This window comes from Pristiophorus japonicus, chromosome 4 (genome assembly GCF_044704955.1).
Source record: "Pristiophorus japonicus isolate sPriJap1 chromosome 4, sPriJap1.hap1, whole genome shotgun sequence".
Classification (NCBI taxonomy): domain Eukaryota; kingdom Metazoa; phylum Chordata; class Chondrichthyes; family Pristiophoridae; genus Pristiophorus; species Pristiophorus japonicus.
Genome location: NC_091980.1, coordinates 190,388,412 through 190,407,612, shown reverse-complemented (window position 1 = coordinate 190,407,612; position 19,201 = coordinate 190,388,412). Strand labels below are relative to the sequence as shown.

The following is a 19,201-nucleotide window of genomic DNA, read 5'->3' as shown; positions in this document are numbered from 1 at the left end:
CCCGATTGGTTCCCAAGGGGTGGATTAAAATTGGGGGCCTAAATCAATTAGCAAGTTGAATGTTTAACAATAAAGATATCAAATTCTAATGGACAGACATATAAGCCACATTTTGTTATACATTAATACAGTAAAAATAGAGAGACATGTATACTTTTCGTGAATGTTGTGCTCAAAGATGAAGGATGATAGTATTAAGGAACTGAAGACATTCCATTCAAGGCACCCAGTGACAGCTGAAGCACTCTCGGCCAGGTATCGTACAGTTACATGCAGCATACAACTCTACATTTTGCCCCAAATACTCAGCTCAGCCACAACCTCAGAAGAGAATACCACTTGTGAAGCTTTATGGGGCCGAAATTCAGGGTTTCAAACCGTTAATGCTTGTTTGCAGCGGTCATTCCTAAAAATCGAATGGTCGCCGCTTTGGGGTCAACAGGCCGACCCGAGCAAAATTCAGGTCATGGATTTTTCGGCCTGGACCCCATCCCGCCCAAGTGGTTGCACCGCCATTGAAAACAATAAAAATACTTACCCATCGATTTTTACCTGAATCCCTCGATCCCCCGCTACATGGTGACCTCGACAGATTTTTCTGCTGGTGCACCATCTCCGCACTGAACGCGGCCGCCCTTAAAGGGGAGGGCCCACTGCCGCGGTTGCAATGGAAACATTTTTGACAGCTGACTTGCCGATCGGCCGGCAAAATACTGTCCCCCTGGGTTCGGCCGGGCCGCTGCTGGCCCAGCCGAAACCCTCCCTGGTGGCCCAGTGGCCAAAGTTAAAAAATGATAGATTCTCTCCTCTTTAACGGAGGGGAGTGAGCGTGGTGACGCACGTCGCTGTGACATCACCATGACTCCACCGCTGATTGACAGTGGCAGAGGCCCCGGCCGACCCATTTACAGCGTCAGCCTGGCTTTGAGTCTAAGGCACGCCCCATTCTGATCCATTTCCTGTGGGACTTTGAAAAAATGTCAAACTCTTAAAAATGGATCTACTTACAGTACCAGGAATTCCAGCAATAAGTACCACTCCAAAACTTATAGGTGTACCAGTTTTCTGGTGCACCTGAATTTCGACCCTTATGTCTTTCCTGCTTCAGCTGTCCTGTGCCCTTGAAGTGAGTTTGACAGTTTTGTACTGTGAGCCCGTGTCCAAACTCATTCAGAGGGGACCCTTACAGCCAACACAGAGGAACCTTTCATCGCAACAGGTGGATTTGACTACAAGTTCCGGGAGTGATAGACCAATGCTAAACCCAGTCCAAATATATGTGTATACTTCAAACTGTTTCTCATTACACGTGATAAATTTGGTCTGTACCTTCTTTCACACATACAGCAATGAAGACAGGAATAGATCAGAAACCCAATTGACTGTAATGCACATTAATATTGTAGTAATGCACTCCTTGGTGCAAATCTAGCAAGCAATTCTGAATACAATATGGTGACTGGTGCTCATTCATCAATTATTAATTGGACCAGGCAGTATGTATTGGGAAAAAAACCTTTCTCTCCAGAGATTGGATGAATTGGATGAGTGGCAGAGTTCATGAAGTTTGTGTGTGGAGGGAGCCGCTTGAAGGGCCAAATTGCCTAATCTCAATTCATATTTTGTTCATGCTCAGAAACAGTTTCCAAATAAATAGTCAAGGGTCTACAAAATTACATAGTTAATGCCAAGTTTATCGTTGAATGGATAAACTGAAACGAAGCCATAAAACAAACTTCTGAGCTGCCATGACCATTCTTTTAAAGGCTATGTAGTTTTGCCAGTTTGGAGCCTATTGTACATGCTAGACTGAAGGCACAGAGGGAAGTTAGTTGTACCATGCCCCACACAGATTAGCATTGGGCACAGCTAAGTTGATTTACATTTCTGGATTATGCCAGGGAAATACATTAAAAAAATCTAAAAAGCATTTCAACACAATCATGTCAATATTCATCTTCATGCTAATGAGGGAATGCCATACAGACTTGACATCCCTTCGGAATATGTAATTTACAGTTCAATCCAAGTACAAAAGCAAGGAGCAATCAGTTAATGACACACATCCCATCCCCATCGCAGTTCAGAGAAGGTTCACTCGGTTGATTCCGGGGATGAAGGGGTTTACTTATGAGGAAAGGTTGAGTAGGTTGGGCTTCTACTCATTGGAGTTCAGAAGAATGAGAGGTGATCTTATCGAAACGTCTAAGATTATGAGGGGGCTTGACAAGGTGGATGCAGAGAGGATGTTTCCACTGATAAGGGAGACTAGAACTAGAGGGCATAATCTTTGAATAAGGGGCCGCCCATTTAAAACTGAGATGAGGAGAATTTTTTTCTCTGAGGGTTGTGGATCTGTGGAATTCGCTGCCTCAGAGAGCTGTGGAAGCTGGGACATTGAATAAATTTAAGACACAAAGAGAGTGTTTCTTAAACGATAAGGGAATAAGGGGTTATGGGGAGCAGGCAGGGAAGTGGACCCAAGTCCATGATCGGATCAGCCATGATCTTATTAAATGGTGAAGCAGGCTCGAGGGGCAGTATGGCCTACTCCTGCTCCTATTTCTTAGGTTCTTGCAGTTCCCCTCTCCACTGAAACACAAACAGAGGATCCAACCTTGCAGTGACTGAACCTGTCCCATCAGTAAGTTACTCAAGACTATTCAACCCTATTGAATGGGGAGGATTATTAATGGCAAAGGTACATTTAGGGAAGGGAAAGGATGTAGGAAGCAGCTTAGACTCTTTGCAGAGTGCCAATAACATAAATGCACAACTTGAAATTTGCAAAAAGCATGAAAGTATTGCAAAGTTTTCTTCTCCTTTCACATTACAGCCAAACCCAAACGTTCTTCACACAACACACATGCTCTCTAGCAGGAGTCACTGGACACCAATCAGGAGTGAGAACCCAGGCTTTTTGTTGCTTTCTTCCAGGGCTACTGAGGCTTCCATACCGCTGCCCTCCCGGAGATTGGCCAACTGAACACAGATCATGGATCAAATCATTCTGGTGTGCATCACTCAGCTAGTTACACACTAACATTCCACAGTGAGGTCAGTTATTGATTTTTAAACTTTTGTTTATAAAAAAGGATTTAAAATAAGTAGAGATAGTCAATTTTGTAAATAATAGCTGTATTTCCATTACCTAAACAAATGATCGTTCACTCAGTGACAACCAGTGACATACTCTAACAAATGATCATCTTGCAGTCTCCACTGTGGCACATCTGGCAGGGTTTGCAACACAAACCTGACATGGCAGAATCCCACCACCTGTCTGCAACTGAATAACACCTCTCCCTCTCTTCGACCCTGCTCTTCCACGTCACACCCCTCCCCCTCTCAACCACCTCCACAGAGTAAATAGATCATTCAAGAGTTCTTTACTCATTTGAGTGAAAAACCTTCATAGCTCACTCATGCATCTGGCCAACTGAAGTCAGAACTTATTACTGTGTAGATGGTACGTTTTAAAACACAGGAAGGAAACAGAATCATTGAAAAACACCTTTGAAGGATTCCAAAGGATGACTGACGTGTTAACATGAGTTCCACTACCTCAAGTAAAACAGCTGATATCTTGGGCTTATGCTCCAAAAGTGCGATTGATCATTTTCTGGTTTTAATCTGCATGCTGTATATTCTATTACCAAAAAAATCCAGCATTTCTAGATTAATGTTGCAGCTTCAGGCCACCCATGTTGCTCCTGTCTTTCTCTCATCTTTCACCTACAGTCTTGGTATAATTCCCTATAGAAGTTCAACAGCACAGTTAAATAACCTGAATTAAAAACCACCTCCAATCATTTGGCGATAAGAAGACTATGAAGAGAAATGGCCAGAACAAGGCAGCAACTGAATGTGGGGGTTCTTGGCCGATGATGTCAGTGTTTGCCTTGTATCTGGCTGCTGCTATCCAAAGTCCTTCATGTATGTCACCTTAATCAAAGACTCCACTGATCTCATTAGCTTTGCATTTGCAGAATAACCCACTGTATTTATCATTGTTTGTACTTTTATTTATTAGGCTATTTAGGCAATTAATTCAGTTGTCCTTCACAACATGATTTTCTGAATTATCAAGGCCAAGGATTTTAACATTGTTTATGGCTCCCCCATTAAAGGAGAAACCATATAAAACTGTCATTCTATAACCAATGATCCTTACAAAGTTGTTTCAACATATTATCCTCGAACCTGATTGTTTTATCATGAATAGTTTCAGACAGTAAATGGCTAATTAATGCTCCTTTATAATGTCTTTATCGGACCTTTGCTTCATGCCCAATGTCCATTTCCACACATTTATCCACATTATGTTTCATTTTCCATCCCTTAGGCCATTTAATTTCTTCAGATCCCTTTAAATGAAATCAGTCTAGTTAACACTCATCACTTGGCTATATAGCTTGTGGTTGCCTGGTTACTTCCAACATTGGTAGCAATATCCTTCTCCATAATGTTTATGAATTGTGATTGTTCTTGGGAAAAAAAAGTGTGTAACATGTCCGACTAGATTAAGTACTTGACGACCTAGTCAAGAGGTTAGCATCCAGTTTGAAAATAATTAAAGCATTAGTCAAATAGCCTTTTATAAGCAAGATTGTTACAAACTCTGGTTCCTGCAACATTACCAAATCTATAGGGCTCAATTTTCCCCAAAGCTTTTTTTTGGCTTACTTGAAGAGTTACTCCCGTTTTTTTGGGGCCCAAGTACGCGGGAAAAAAAATGTTCTAAATTTCCCAGTTTGATTTCTTCATTTTGGTGCAGCCTAACCTATCCTTTAGTTTTGGGGGTGGAGCCTTGTTTTCACCAAAAAGATCGGGTTGCCACGGTAACTAGGGACATAATGCAAAGTGAAACACACAGCCAACTCGCAACACATTGAAACACATTGTAGCAACTTATCTCCAATTATTAAAGTGTCCCCCCCTCCCGATGCCAGTGCCGATACCCGCCCCTATCACAAGCCGAAGGGCCTCCCAGTTCGCTCTCCCACCCCTATCCCAGGCCGAATGGCCTCCTCCTTCCCGGTTCCCACACCTAACTATACCCAAAAGGCTCCCCCTCTCTCTTACCTCTCCTGCTGCTGCTGTCCGGGCATCTGCTGCACTTAGCTGCGCGATTTCCTTTCCTGCGTTAATTTCCTTAACTCTCCAAAAGGTTTTTCTGCAGAGGCCACATACGCTGGCCTAAGCAGAACTGCAGTAACTCTCAGCTGGCCAAACTTCCCTAAATGGCCAGAATTGGCACGGGTGGCAGGTTACGCCTCTTTTGGCTGAAAAAAAAGTACCTAAAAAAATCGTAACTAACTGAGTTACGCCGGTGCAAATTGATTGGGGAAATTGTTTTTTTTAAAAAACTTAGGCCAAAAAAAACGGCCTGCTCCAAAAGAACGGTGCAAATCACTGGGGAAAATTGAGGCCTCTAAGAATTAATCAAAGTATACAAATTATTCCCTTTAAAACACAAATACTATTAATACAACAAACCTGCATAGCCTGTTGTTAAAACCAAGTGCCATTAAAGTGACTGTATGCCTTTGATGGAGACCTGCAAATTCAGTCTTCTCTGCTCAACAATCCTGTGTGTGCATTCTTACATAGAGGGAAAGTGAGGCCTGCGCTGGATCAGGAAAATTGCATTTGGACAAATTCGCCCGCTAAATGCAGTGGGGACTGTGTACTGCTGACCCCAGGATTCACTCACTGTGCCTGATTCTGAGAGCTGTATATCATCCCAATTGTCCCCTATGTTATAAAAAGTTGGAGTGAGTGTACCTTACTGCGATACAGATGGCTAAGGCATGAGGAAATGATTTTACAGACAATTCCATTGGAAATACGATGCAATGCACTTGCTTGCAATCACAGCAAATGTTTCTTCAAGGATGCGTCAGTTGAATGGGTCTGATGTAGTGAAAATGGGCACAAACATATCCTCCAGCACAATGAAACTCTATGAAGCCTTGTGTGATCAAATCAATGTTATTACCTTGTTGCACCTAGATGGATTCATTTCTCAAGATTATGGCTGCTGCCATTTTTTCTGCGTAGACTCTGCAAATTCAAGGGTAAACAATCAGCCCAATTGAGACCAGATTAGGAAAAAAGCCTAAGTACAAGCAGACGCATAGTTTTCCCCGGTTACCAGTAAACCCAGGTACACCCTTCATGAAGCTACCAAATATCTTGGCACTGGATCTCTTCACCGTCCCAGGAAAACCAGGACACCAAAAAATATATAATAAACTTAAGTTGTCTGCTTTAACTTGTTCTTCCAGCCATCAGAGAATTTGCTACAAATCCACAAATATTGTTGGTGGAAGTTGGAGGGGCAATTGAAATATAGGTCCGAAATTGGTGGTCAGCAGTGAAGGAATGCCATTCGCTGTTCACCTTGCTGACAGCTGCCCACAAAGTTTTTGCGAGCTTGAGAGTAGAGACTTGCTCTAATCCGGCATCTGATCCAGTGCGGCACCCTCTACAGGGCATCTGTGACAGGTGTGAGCAGGGAAAGATACAGTGAGGCTCTTCAACTAATCAGACTGAAGAATCCTCACTGAGACATGCAGAATCTAAACCAGGAATTAAAAAGCTGGAAATATAAAATAGATTTAAATTAAGTACAGAAAGCAAAATAAAGATTAGGAAAGACAGATGAAGTTAACAGAGAGAGAGAGATAAAAAAAGGCAGACAGAAAAAGTAAAAAAAATTTAAAAAAATCTCCAACACTAATTATCTGCTGAAGGAATAAGACTCCACACTTATAAAATTAATTTTTCAGGGCCAAAGAGGTTGGTGGCAGTAATTATCACTTATCACATTGTTAAAACTCACTTACTCCTGAATGCATCAGCCCTAACTTTATCTATAGTGTAGATCGACAGGGCAAGTACCCCAAGTTTGCGCCATTGCATTCATTTCAGTGCCGAGTCTGTTGGTGCCGACTGCAACAGTGGAAGTGCTGGGTATCTCTGACAGCAACTTCTGGATTTCCACTGCGCATGTGTGGAGCCAGAAATTGCTGTCAGATTTACCCTGTTATAACGGTGAGTGCTGTTCGCCCACTATTATTCTTATCCCAAAATCTGCCCCATTGTCGTTTCCGGCCCAGCAACATAAAGGAAATTCAAACTGCAGGCAAAGTGCAAGTTTCTGGAGACATGGTCACCTTTGTTATACTATGAACCAGGAAACAACATTATGAAGAGAGAGTTAAGAGAAAGCAAGATGGCAAAATAAGTGGCAGGAAGTTGAAAAGGGGAACCTAAAATGCAATAAATAATAAATTATGGATGCGCCTTATCCATTTATAAAATTTTTAACAATCCCTCTTGCCCGTGGGCTCAATTTTCCCCAGTATTTGTGGCGTTTTTTTTTTGGAGTAGGCTGCTTTTTCTGGCCTAACTTAAAAATCCCCAGTTTCCCCAATCAATTTGCACCAGTGTAACTCAGTTAGTTACGTTTTATTTTTAGGTAAGTTTTTTTTTTCTAATTTTCTCAAAAGGGGGCGTTACCAGCCACCTACGCCAATTCTGTCCGTTTAGGAAACTTTGGCTAGCTAATAGTTACTCCATGTCTACTTAGGCCAGCATATGTGGCCTCTCAAGAAAACTGGAGAGTTAAAGAAATCGGCGCAGGTAAGGAAATCGGCACAGGTAAGTACAGCAGATGCCTGGACAGCAGCAGCAGGAAAGGTAAGAGAGAGATGGGGGAGGAAGAGAGGGGTGGGGGGAGGGAGAGGGGGTGGGGGGAGCCTTTCAGGTGTGGTTAGGTGCAGGGACTGGGAGGGAGGAAGCCACTCGGCCAGAGCTAGGGGCGGAAGAACGCACCGGTGGGAGAACGCACCGGCAGGAGAATCGAACTGGTGGGGACTAAAAATAGGACTGGACCGGCAAGCCCCTCCAGCAGGGTTGGAGGTAAGTTGCTATTATGTGTTTTCGATTCTTTTAATGTGTTGCGAGGTGGCTGTATGCTTGTGTCCCTGGTTACCATGGCAGCCCGATCTCTTTGGCGCAGATGAAGGCTCCACCCCCCCTCGGATTAGGCCACGCCAAAATTAAGAGATCCTAAGGGGAAACTTACAACACCTTTTTTTTGATGTACTTGGGCCACAAAAAAAATCGGGTGTAACTCTTCAAGTATGCCAAAAAAATGCTTTGGGGAAAATTGAGCCCATAACTCCTTGTGATAAGGAAGGAACGCCAGTCTGACCAGTGGAATTCAATTAAAATGAAACAAAAAAGTCTTCCGACATCCTTCACTTTGACTCTATTGACACTTTCACTGTGCCTGTCAAAACTGGTCTCCAGACTATGTTGAGTGCTGCTTTCCTTTGCTTTAGCTCATTTAATGTTACATTTCAGTGATATTCTGAGTTCTGCCTGAATAGCTTAATTCCCTGGTTCCCTCAGTTTTTTGCCACAATTATGACAGAATTAACATAAAAGATCAGACATTTCAAAATAAAGTTAATTAGATTTAGTTACCACCATCAGTAATAGATTGAACAGATGATAAAATCTGAAAACAATATGGATCACAGCACTAATTGCACGATACTTTATTTTTATCAAGAGTAAATAGTTTCAAATTAAGGTTCGGCTGACCTGGATCTTGAATTGCATCTGACACACAAAAAAACTGCGAATGCTGCATTTTACTGAAGAAGCCTTAGAGAGAGTAAAAAGTGCAATAAAGAATATGACAAGTGCTGAAAATGCTGGAAATATGCAGCAAATCAGTCAGAGAGGAGATTGTTTTACCTTCAAGGTGAGACTCTTGACATTCACTTTTAACACATTGTTAACCTTTCCCTTTCATCAGATGTTTACTGATTTGCAATGCATTTACCACATCATCTTTCTATTTCAACTTGAAATGGTGATCAGCCAAGACTGATGGGGAAACACTTCTTGCCCCACTTGGGAAGCATTTCTAAGTTTTCTTCACATTAATTGGAGACTGTACATAGAACAAAAGATCTGGTTTGTGGAATTCATCGTTTATAGCTGAACTGCAAAAGACCTCTTGTTTGGGGCGTGGTTCCCTAATGAAACTGGTTGTCCATGTTTTAGTACAGATCTGGGACAGGAAACCCAAATGGCCAGCTTAGTTTTGAACCCAAAAATCAGATTTTAATGAAAACCTCTCTCTTGTAAGATCACATCAGCCATGTGGTCTTGTGGCTGTAATATGGTTAGAATATGTTATCATACAGGAAGCAACCCTGTGCAGCTCCCTATGATAATAGACAGAAATATATTTGGGAAATGTTGGCCATTTGTTGCAATACTTGTCCCACCTATATTGAGACTATAATTCAATAAGAAAAGAATTAACGCATCTATGTAGCATCTTTTACATCCTCAGACCATCACAAAGCAACTCACACCCGATGAAATACTTTTGAAGTGAAGTCACTGTTGCAATGTAGGAAAATATCCAACTCGGTAAATCATTCCCCCCCTCCTCAATTTTTCAACGGCAAATGTTTATAATCTAAATGATCAGTATTCCACCATAATGTTTTAAAATTCATTCAGGTTGCTTTAACTTGCAAAGAGAGTCCTACTGCACTGTGCCATGGACAGTGGAGAGTGGACGTCAGCATGAACTCCTCATGGAACAGTAAGTTTCCAACTTTAATGAATTTCAAAACAGATAAGTCAGGAATCTAACTGAACCAGAATAATGCACTCTACCTGTACTGGGAAATGACGGTCAGCGGGGCCTATTCAAGGATTGCAACTCCAGAGTGATTCTTCAAACTGATCTATACATCTTCAGTTCCTGGATGTAGTACAGCACAGGAAGTCATCCATTATTACTTAAAGGGAAGCTAAAGTTAGGAAAGTATTTTTTGTTCAAGCTACTCTTCACAAAGAAAAAATTGATACTCTTCGCAGACAATTCCACAATTTTAGAAAAATATTAATTTTACTACCACTTTTGAAGATTCTTGAGCACAGTCTCCCACTCTGTTAGGTCACCCCAATCATATCAGTTAACGGCATGTGCCCGAGATTGGCTACATTTCAAGCAGCAAGATGATGCAACAGATCCACTCCACTAAAATCCAATGGTCATTTTGATGTGCAGCAACAATGGAGCATTAGGGTTAGTGGGGGCTGCTTTCAGTGCAAAGTACTTCCTCTTGTAATTTGTAGAGACACATTTGGGATTGCTGAGACTTTCTCCCAATAGTACGATTGGCAATTTGTTGAACGAGAATCATATACAATGGGAAATAACTTGACACATTGGAAGCGAACATGAAGTGGTTTTGTACAATAGGATTCTAATCACTGGGAACTACTCAGTTACATAGGGGCTAAAATTAATCTTTGGCAGGGGCCCAAAAAGGGTGGTAGCATATCGATCGCCATTACACAACTCACCTAACTCCTAGTCAAGTGTGCAATGGGCGGACGATCCGATACCACCCGTCGAAGTAGAATTTCACCCTCCACCTTGATTCTCTATACAATGGGAGAAAACCGGAAGTGCTTTTGACTACTGGACTTCAATATAATTCAATACAATTAAATAAATGCTATAGTTCGGCTCATTGGAACTCTGCTCTTGGAGTGATTAGCAATTGGTTTCATAAATTGGAATTCTGTGATTGGATCAGGCCTACATTTGCGGTTGATTGTATGTTTTTGTTTTCTGGCCAACTGCTGAGATGATAAATAGGTTACATAAATAACACTTCACAGATTTATTTTACTGCACCTCAGCTTCTCTCATGAAATTGCCCTGAGTTGATGTATTTGAGAGACAGGAAGTCATACACAACATTGGCGGCTAATTGGCATGTGACTAGCATTTTCCAACGTGCCCGAGAACAAGAAGAAAAACTTAATAGAAAACAGGGTTGCTTAATTGATTACATTTGTGAACAATGCTCAGTCAGGCACAGAAAATTAAACTACTCCAAAATGTACGAACACATGGCAATCAAACATTTATTTTATTTAAAAGGGGTCATCAAACAGATAATCGCACCTCCTGCGGCACTCTCAAAATCCAAAATGAATGATAATTCAGTTTCAAATCTTTTATGCATTTGTGACTCTAAAGCTAGAGAAAACATCAGGTGCTGCTGGATAAATGAAGGAATGAGAAGGGCAGAGTAACTGATCATGCATAGAAATAAACAAACACTAAGAGTTGCAATAATGGGTTACTTGGGATTATAAATAGAAGAATTGAATATAAAAGCAAAGGGATCATGCTCAAACTTTATAAATCACTGGTTAGGCCTCAGCTAGAGCAATATGGACAATTCTGGGCAGCACACTTCAGGAAAAATGTAGAGGCCTTAGAAAGAGTACAGAGGAGGTTTACCAAGGATGAGGGACTTCAGTTAAGAGGTTGGAAAAGTTAGGACTGTTCTCCTTGGAACAGAGAAGGTTAAGAGGTGACCAAATAAAGGTTTTCAAGATGAGAAGATGGTGAGTGGGTCAATAACCAGAGACCTTAGATTTAAAATCATTGGCAAAAGTTCTGGAGGGGAGATGAGGAGCATTTTTTTCACTCAGGATCTGGAACGCTCTTCCTAAGGTGATGGTGGAAGCTGATCCCATAAATCATTTTAAAAGGGAGCTGGATGGGTACTTGAGGATGAGGAACTTACAGGGTAATGGACATAATGCAGTGATGTGGGACTAAGCATGACTGCTCTTTGCCGGCACATGCCGATGGGCTGAATGGCCTCCTTCTGTGCTGTAATTTCTAAGATTAACCAAGGTGCATCAATAATGTTCTTCGAATTGGAGGAGTGCAGAGATCTCGGAGGGTTGTAGGGCACCTAAAAAATAAATTTAGTTAAAAGAAAAATGCTAACTTTAACTACATGTCTTTTTAACAATTTATTTTAAGGGCCTTAGATGTTAAGGATTGCACTTTGAAGGCAAGTCTTAGTGTTCCTAAAACACAACAGTTTCTAGACTTAAAAATATTCAATTTTGCTGGTGTAAATTATTTTGTTTTGTATGTGCTAAATATCTCGCCTCTGCATCAGGATGAATATGGCCATTAGAAGCTTCCTGTGCTCGTTATCTTAAAAAAGTGTAAAAGGACTGCCAGCCGGGAGATTGTCAGAGCAATATTTTATATATGGTCAGCACTTGATTCAGGATCTACTATTCCTACTTCATCTCATGTTATTTTATACACCGGAGTGCTACAAAAATGAGACATTCCTAAAGCATTCAATGAGTAAAATATTCAGCTAATTAATTTGGGGATTCATAGAATCATTTAATCTTACAGCACAGAAGGAGGCCATTCCACCCATCGTGCTGATGCTGGCTCTTTGAAAGAGCTGTCCAATTTAGTCCCATCGACCTGCTTTTTCCCCATAACCCAGCAAATTAGTCCTCTTCAAGTACATGTCCAATTGCCTTCAGAAAGTTCCTATGGAATCTGATTCCACCGCCCTTTCAGATCTTAACAACCCTCTGTGTGAAGAAATTGCTCCTCATTTCCCCTTAAGTTCTTTTGCCAATTATTTTAAATCTATGAAGTCTGGTTACCGCCCCACTTGTCAGAGGAAATAGTTTCTCCCTACTTACTCTATCAAAATCCCTCATAACTTTGAATATCTCTATCAGGTTTCTCCTTCACCTTCCCTAAGCTTCTCCAATCTTTCCACGGAATTGTAATCCCTGGTATCATTCTGGTAAACCACCTCCGTACCCTCTCCAAGGCTTGCTAAAGTGTGGTGCCCAGAATTGTACACAGTACCGCAGTTGAAGCCTAACCAGAGATTTGTAAAAGTTTAACATGTCTTCCTTGTTTTTGTATTCAATGTCCCGATTTATAAAGCCACGTATCCCATACACTTTCTTAACCGCCTTATCAACTTGTCCTGCCACCTTGAAAGATTTATGATTATGCACCCTCAGTTCCTCTGCTCCTGCATTCTTCTCAAAACAATACCATTTATATTATACTTTCTCCGTGTTGTTTCTCCCAAAGTGCATCACTTCACACTTATCTACATTAAATTGCATCTGACATGTGTTTTCCCATTTCACCAGTGTGTCTGCACCCTCCTGAAGTCAGCGACTATCCCGCTCACTAACGACAATGGCCTGATTTTGTAGTCAACACCGAATGAACAGTGTTTGCAGTTCATTCCGCTTACAGCAACACCGAATGAACAGTGCTTGCGGTTCATTCCGCTTACAGCTGCCCACAGACATTGGCCGGAATCTTCCCAGCCCTGCGAGTGCAGGCTTGGAGGCGTGCCCGCTGTCAAAATGGCCCCGATTGACAGCGTGGCAGAAGCCCACTCTGAACCCGCCTCCATGTCATTTTCTCAACTGTCAGGTCTGCGCGCGGATTACAGACCCGACACCAAGTGGCAGGCCAGTCAATTAAGATGCTGAAGAGGTAATTTAAAGGTTTTTAAAAAGGATTTTACCCAAGCACAAACCATTTTACTACGTTTTCAAGGGGTTTGCCATCCCTCGGGTTTCACGCCAGGTACATGTGTGGGGTTCTCAGTGACTCTCCATTGTTTTGGCTAGTTGACAACTGCAGAAATGGTTTAAAAGCTACCATTTCACAGCTGTTCACTTTCCAATGTCAGAAGCTGAAGCCTTCAGGATTTGGAAGAAACTATTGAGCTGTATGCAATTTGGAAGTGTTTGCAGTGAATCTATCCACTGTCACCTCCTTGGAGCAACCTCCCTCATCATTGACAGATCACTTCTGTCATCTCAACCTCAATTGCCATCTATTCTAGCAGCATCGGTGCCCTTGAAAAAAATCTCACCTTGGTCCTCAGAATCCCACCACGCTCAGATCCAACACCAACATCACTAAACACACCAGCATCACCAACAACACCAACCTTCTCCACAATCACCTGATAATACACAAGATAAAGGGCATCAGCACGCAACCATATTGCTGCCCAGGGATTGCCTTACCATGGCCACATTTACTTCACTTGACGCTGTGCACCCTGGCTGCCATATGATACGCCAGGTTGAAACTACCTCATACCAGCACCATAAAGCATCCCTACACTGCCCAAGCCATTCCTTTCACACTCATCACCATTGTGTGGGGTACCTTTATGTCTGACCATTCACTACAACTCACTAAGCCACTTCCAAAGGTGCACACAACTCTGTCCAAGAATACAAAGTGTTCAAAATAAAGATTTCAATGTTTGACAACACATTAGCAAAAACTCTACATCAACATTGGCTAAAACACTCTAGTGCCTACTTGAGTTGGTTTGGTTTGATTGGACAAGGATGAGGGGGAGTGTGAGGGGTGGCAAGTGAGGTGGGGAAGTGATAATGTAGAGAGAGGGGGATGGGTGGCGGTGCAAGGTAAGTTGGTGTGAGTAACAATATGCAGGTGTAGGGTAGGGATGCAGAGAGATGGGGATGAGATGAGTGGCACAGCAGGATGAGGTTGAGTGTGGCTTTGCAGTAACATTTCGTGATCTACTGAGATCATTGAAAGGTTTGCACCACTGCAGCTAGGTCCTTCGAATGAAATTCCTGCTTGTGCCCTCCTGTGAAATGTGCAACCAGGCTGCATTGGAAGGGAAGAGAACCTTCCTGCTGTGACTCCCTCCATAAGCATCTGGAGGGAGTCAGGGAAGAGCCTGGGTGCAGCCATGTACCTCTGTGCAGTGTGTGTCAGTGTTTGCAGCATCTCAATGCTGTAGAACACTGTCAGAACAACTGTCAAAAAAAAGTTGGCCATGGTCCCTTTAAAGAAACCGGCTGATGACGCATCATCAGATGATATCATCAGACCCGCTTCCTTGTAATTGTTAGGGAACCTCGCAGGGAGGGCTTAACAAGCCCAATCAATGGAAGATTGTGTTGCGAGGGCGGGCTGGAGCCCCGAACACGTTCCCCACATGACGCCAATGCCAGCCGCGCTGGTCTCACCACTATTGGTGAAATCGCGACCGTTATGTGGACTTTTGTGTGGCAACTTAGTCATCAGGAGCCCTAAACAGCGCAGCGCCGTCTACAGGGGATCTGGGCCCTGTTTGAACAGGGCAAGCAAGGACATGTCTAATCAATTGAAGAATCTTTACTGGGGCATACAGAGTCTAAACCAGGAAATGAATTAGAATATGTAATTCAATGTAACATCATATAAGAAAGCAAAATAAAGAAAGAAAGAACAATGGGATTAAGAGAGAGAGAAAAGAGACAGAAAGAAAACTTAAAAAATCATTTATTTTATTTTAATTTTAAAATTTTATAAAATCTTCAAAAATAATTAAAACATGAAAGATTGAGACTCCATATTTGTAAAAGATACTTTTTTAGTCCCAGAGAGCTTATTTGGCAGTCATTTAGACTTAGCACACCATTAAAAATTCACTTACACTTGAATTGACAGCCCTAACTTTTTCTGGCGTGTTTCATGGGTATCTGTTGGGTAAGTATTGCAACTTCACTGCCTTCAGGTCTTTAAATGCCAAATCCCTCGGCAAGGAACTGGTGCAGCAAATCAGACAACAATTTTCTGATTTCCGCATTTAATTGTGCATGTCTGGATGCAGGACGTTGCTTAATAACCATGAGCTCTGATAACCTTACCGTTATTATTACTACAAATTCCAGACCGATGCTACCAACTTTTGTATCATCCACAAACCTCAAAATTATACTCTTTTTCCTCAAGTCCAGGTCATTTATATATAACAAGAATACAGACTGTTGGGAGACCCCACTGCATACTTCTTCCAGTCAGAAAAACTTCCGTTCACCACAACTCTCTGCCTCTTAGACAATTGCATACCCAAGTTACCACCATCCCTTTAATACCATGCACTTCTATGATCCGAATAAACCTGTTATGAAGTACCTTATCAAATGCCTTTTGAAAATCCATGGGGGGAAAATTGGGCTACTTACTGCCACTTGTTAGCACCGGAATCGTGGAAGAAAATGGCGGTCACTACTCTAACGCCTGCCTCTTGAATGAGATTCAGTGGCCGCCATTTTGTTGAGGGCCATAGCACTCCCGTTAGCAGCGCTGGCCCTGGACATGCAAATCTGAAGCGTGTGACATCAGTCATCGTGCATCGCTGACTTAATGCCATGCTCTGCGAACTTGGATCTTTGCGCTGTGTTTAGCGCTGGGACCCAAGCTCGCTCTGAAAAATGAGCATGCAGCAGACTGTCAAAGACGCTGTCAGCACTTCTTAAAGGGACACACACATCTTTCAAATAAGTTTACATTTAAACTTTTGGACTGGATTTTGTTTCATTTTATTTAAGTAGTGGCTTGGTGCAATCCATGTTAAAAGTTTTTGAAGTGTGCAGGGACTGCAAGGTGTGCTGCTAGACGCTTGCAAGGCCTTAAAGGAAGGCCTCTGAGAAAACAGAAAATGCTGGAAATACTCAGCATGTCAGGCAGCATTTATGGAGGGAGAAACAGAGTTAACGTCGCAGGTCGAGATGCTGCCTGACCTGCTGAGCATTGCGCATTTTATGCTTTTATTTCAAATTTACAGCATCCGCTCAGAAGAAGAGGAAGATGTAGAAGGAAGGATGCAACAAAGGCAGCTCTTTTCTGGCCGGGATATCTGGAATGGAATCATCCGCTTGCGGTACCAGTGACTACAACCCCAATTCCCCTTTCAACATTCTCTGTGTTACTGACCGTAAGAACATAAGAACATAAGAAATAGGAGCAGGAGTAGGCCATACGGCCCCTCGAGCCTGCTCCATCATTTAATAAGATCATGGCTGATCTGATCATGGGCTCAGCTCCACCTCCCCACCTGCTCCCCATAACCCCTTATCGTTTAAGAAACTGTCTATTTCTGTCTTAAATTTATTCAATGTCCCAGCTTCCACAGCTCTCTGAGGCAGTGAATTCCACAGATTAACAACCCTCAGAGAAGAAATTTCTCCTTATCTCTGTTTTAAATAGGCGGCCCCTTATTCTAAGATCATGCCCTCTAGTTCTAGTCTCTCCCATCAGTGGAAACATCCTCTCTGCATCCACCTTGTCAAGCCCCCTCATAATCTGATACATTTTGATAAGATCACCTCTCATTCTTCTGAATTCCAATGAATAGAGGCCCAACCTACTCAACCTTTCCTCACAATCACAGCGTCCTCTTGGCCACCATGCTGAAATAAAAGCCTTCACAAAGCAAACTTTTTAAACCAACTTTATACATCTATCCATCCAATATGAGATCAAGAGATCAACTAATCACCCTTATGCATTTCCTTAGCGACTATCTTTTGTGTGCTTTTACCTATCCGACTGATGTCATGCATTGCTGCCCAGTAGCTGTAGCATGGCTGGTGGAAGGCTGCCGACTCTCAGTGAGGGAAGACTGTAGATGGCCTTGCAGGTCGATTTTGTGGAGCTGGTGGCTGGGAGTATGAAATCAAGTGAAGGTGTTTCTTCACTCTCCTCTCCCTCTTGTTCAAGCACTAGCTGGGCAGATTGCATTTCTTGGGTTTGTGAAATGAGGAAGGCACAACATTGGAGTTGTGGTGAGGGGAGGGCGGGAAAGCAAGAGGTGTATGCCAGAAGGAGGATAGCGTATGAGGATAATATTCTTTTAGCCCCATCGCTGGCCAAGGGCTCAGCCATGCCAAGAATGGCCAGCACCATCTCCTCCAAGGGGGTGAGGTGAACCTGGGAATGAGAGATGTGACACGTGTTTGGTACTGATTGTTGGTAGGTGAGTTGTGCATTGAGTCGTGTGTGAGGATGTTGGTGCAGTTGGTAGGAGACGGCTTTTGAAGTTGCATTCACTGACCTCAACTAGTGGTCTGAGGTCATGACGTTTCTTTAGGCACTGGAGCCAGGTCGTGGAGGCAACACTGCTGGCAGTGACACCCTCGGTGATCCGGTCCCCCTGGCCCGTGTGTAGAGGACCTCTCTTGCAGTGTTGACCCCCTGCACAAAGCTGGAGTGTTGTGTCCAAGACCCTGGTTTCTGAGCCATTTGTGTCAGTATTGAAGCACTTTCCCCATTTTTTTTTAGGTGAAGTCAATTCAGCTTTGAAAAGACTGCCATTTGGGAATTCTTTTTAATGTTAATTCTTTTTCAGAAGGCAGTTGAGCTCTAAGGACGAAAAACTGCCTATTTTTGAGTGATTTTAATCTTTTTCATTTCATTTAAGGAACCGCACTGCTTTCTAAAATGACAACCTTGCTTTAAGGGAAGGCTGTTCTTGCTGCAATGACACTATGGCCACGCTACATTGGGCCTTCTGCTGAGACTACCACCACAAAAATTGGCCTTTCACTGTCCTAACGTTAATCAGGAAGCAGCACCGATATACCAATGCTGCCAGAGTCATTTATTTCAGCGGCCGTTAACTGCGGCCTGCAATGCCAGTTTCTAACACTCGTGAATTTCTATGCCATATATACAATATCTACTGCACTATCTTCATCAACACTCTCTGTTTCTTCAAAAAAGAACCCACCAGGTTAGTCAGATATGATAGTCCTTTAACAAATCCCTTATTAACCCATGCTTCTCCAAGAGAGAATCGATTTAATCCTTGACAATGGTCTCCACTAGTTTCCAGCTTTATCCCTCTCTAATTTTTTGAACAGAGGTGTAACATTTGTAATCCTCCAGTCCTCTGGCTTCACTCCCATACCCAAGAAGGATTGAAAGATTGTGGTCAGAGCTTCTGCTTGTTTCCCTCTTCACCCTTGTTTCCCTCAGTAACCCAGCAAGCATCCCACCTGGAGTGGGTGACTTGTTAACTTTGACTGATGCCAACCTATCTATCGATTTTTATTCACTCCAATATTTCTACTTCCCCCATCTCAACTGCAACATTAATTTCATCCTCTTCTTATGCCAAGTACCTCAGTCATGCCCTCTGCTGCCGCAAGATTTCATTTATCGCACCTAATCCGCCTCACCATTTCTTCAAATATCCTTTTAGTTTATATGGGCCCAAGTTTCCACATGATTCGCGTCTGATTTTTAGGAGCAACTGGTGGAGAACGGACTATCTTAGAAATCGCAATTTTTTTTTCTGCAGTTCTAGTCAGGTAGAACAGTTCTAGTTTAGAACAGAATTTTTTCTTCAAAAGGGGGCGTGTCCGGCCACTGACGCCTGATTTGAAAGTTTCCACAGTGAAAATGTACTCCAAACTAAAGTAGAATGGAGCCAGTGAAGATTTTTGTAGAACTGAAAAAACC

General features: G+C 42.5%; 1 protein-coding gene across 6 annotated transcripts in view; it reads right to left on the bottom strand.

Annotated features, from left to right (window-relative positions):
* Positions 1 to 19,201, bottom strand: part of LOC139262274 (alpha-(1,6)-fucosyltransferase) — a 1,093,864-nt gene that overhangs the window by 333,893 nt on the left and 740,770 nt on the right. For 2 of the 6 annotated variants that reach the window (XM_070877420.1, XM_070877419.1), the window contains exon 6: positions 6,002 to 6,066. The exons of the other annotated variants lie outside the window; for them this stretch is intronic. The gene's annotated coding sequence lies outside the window, so the exon portion shown is untranslated. The remainder of the gene's footprint in view (positions 1 to 6,001; positions 6,067 to 19,201) is intronic. 6 annotated transcript variants of the gene reach the window in all.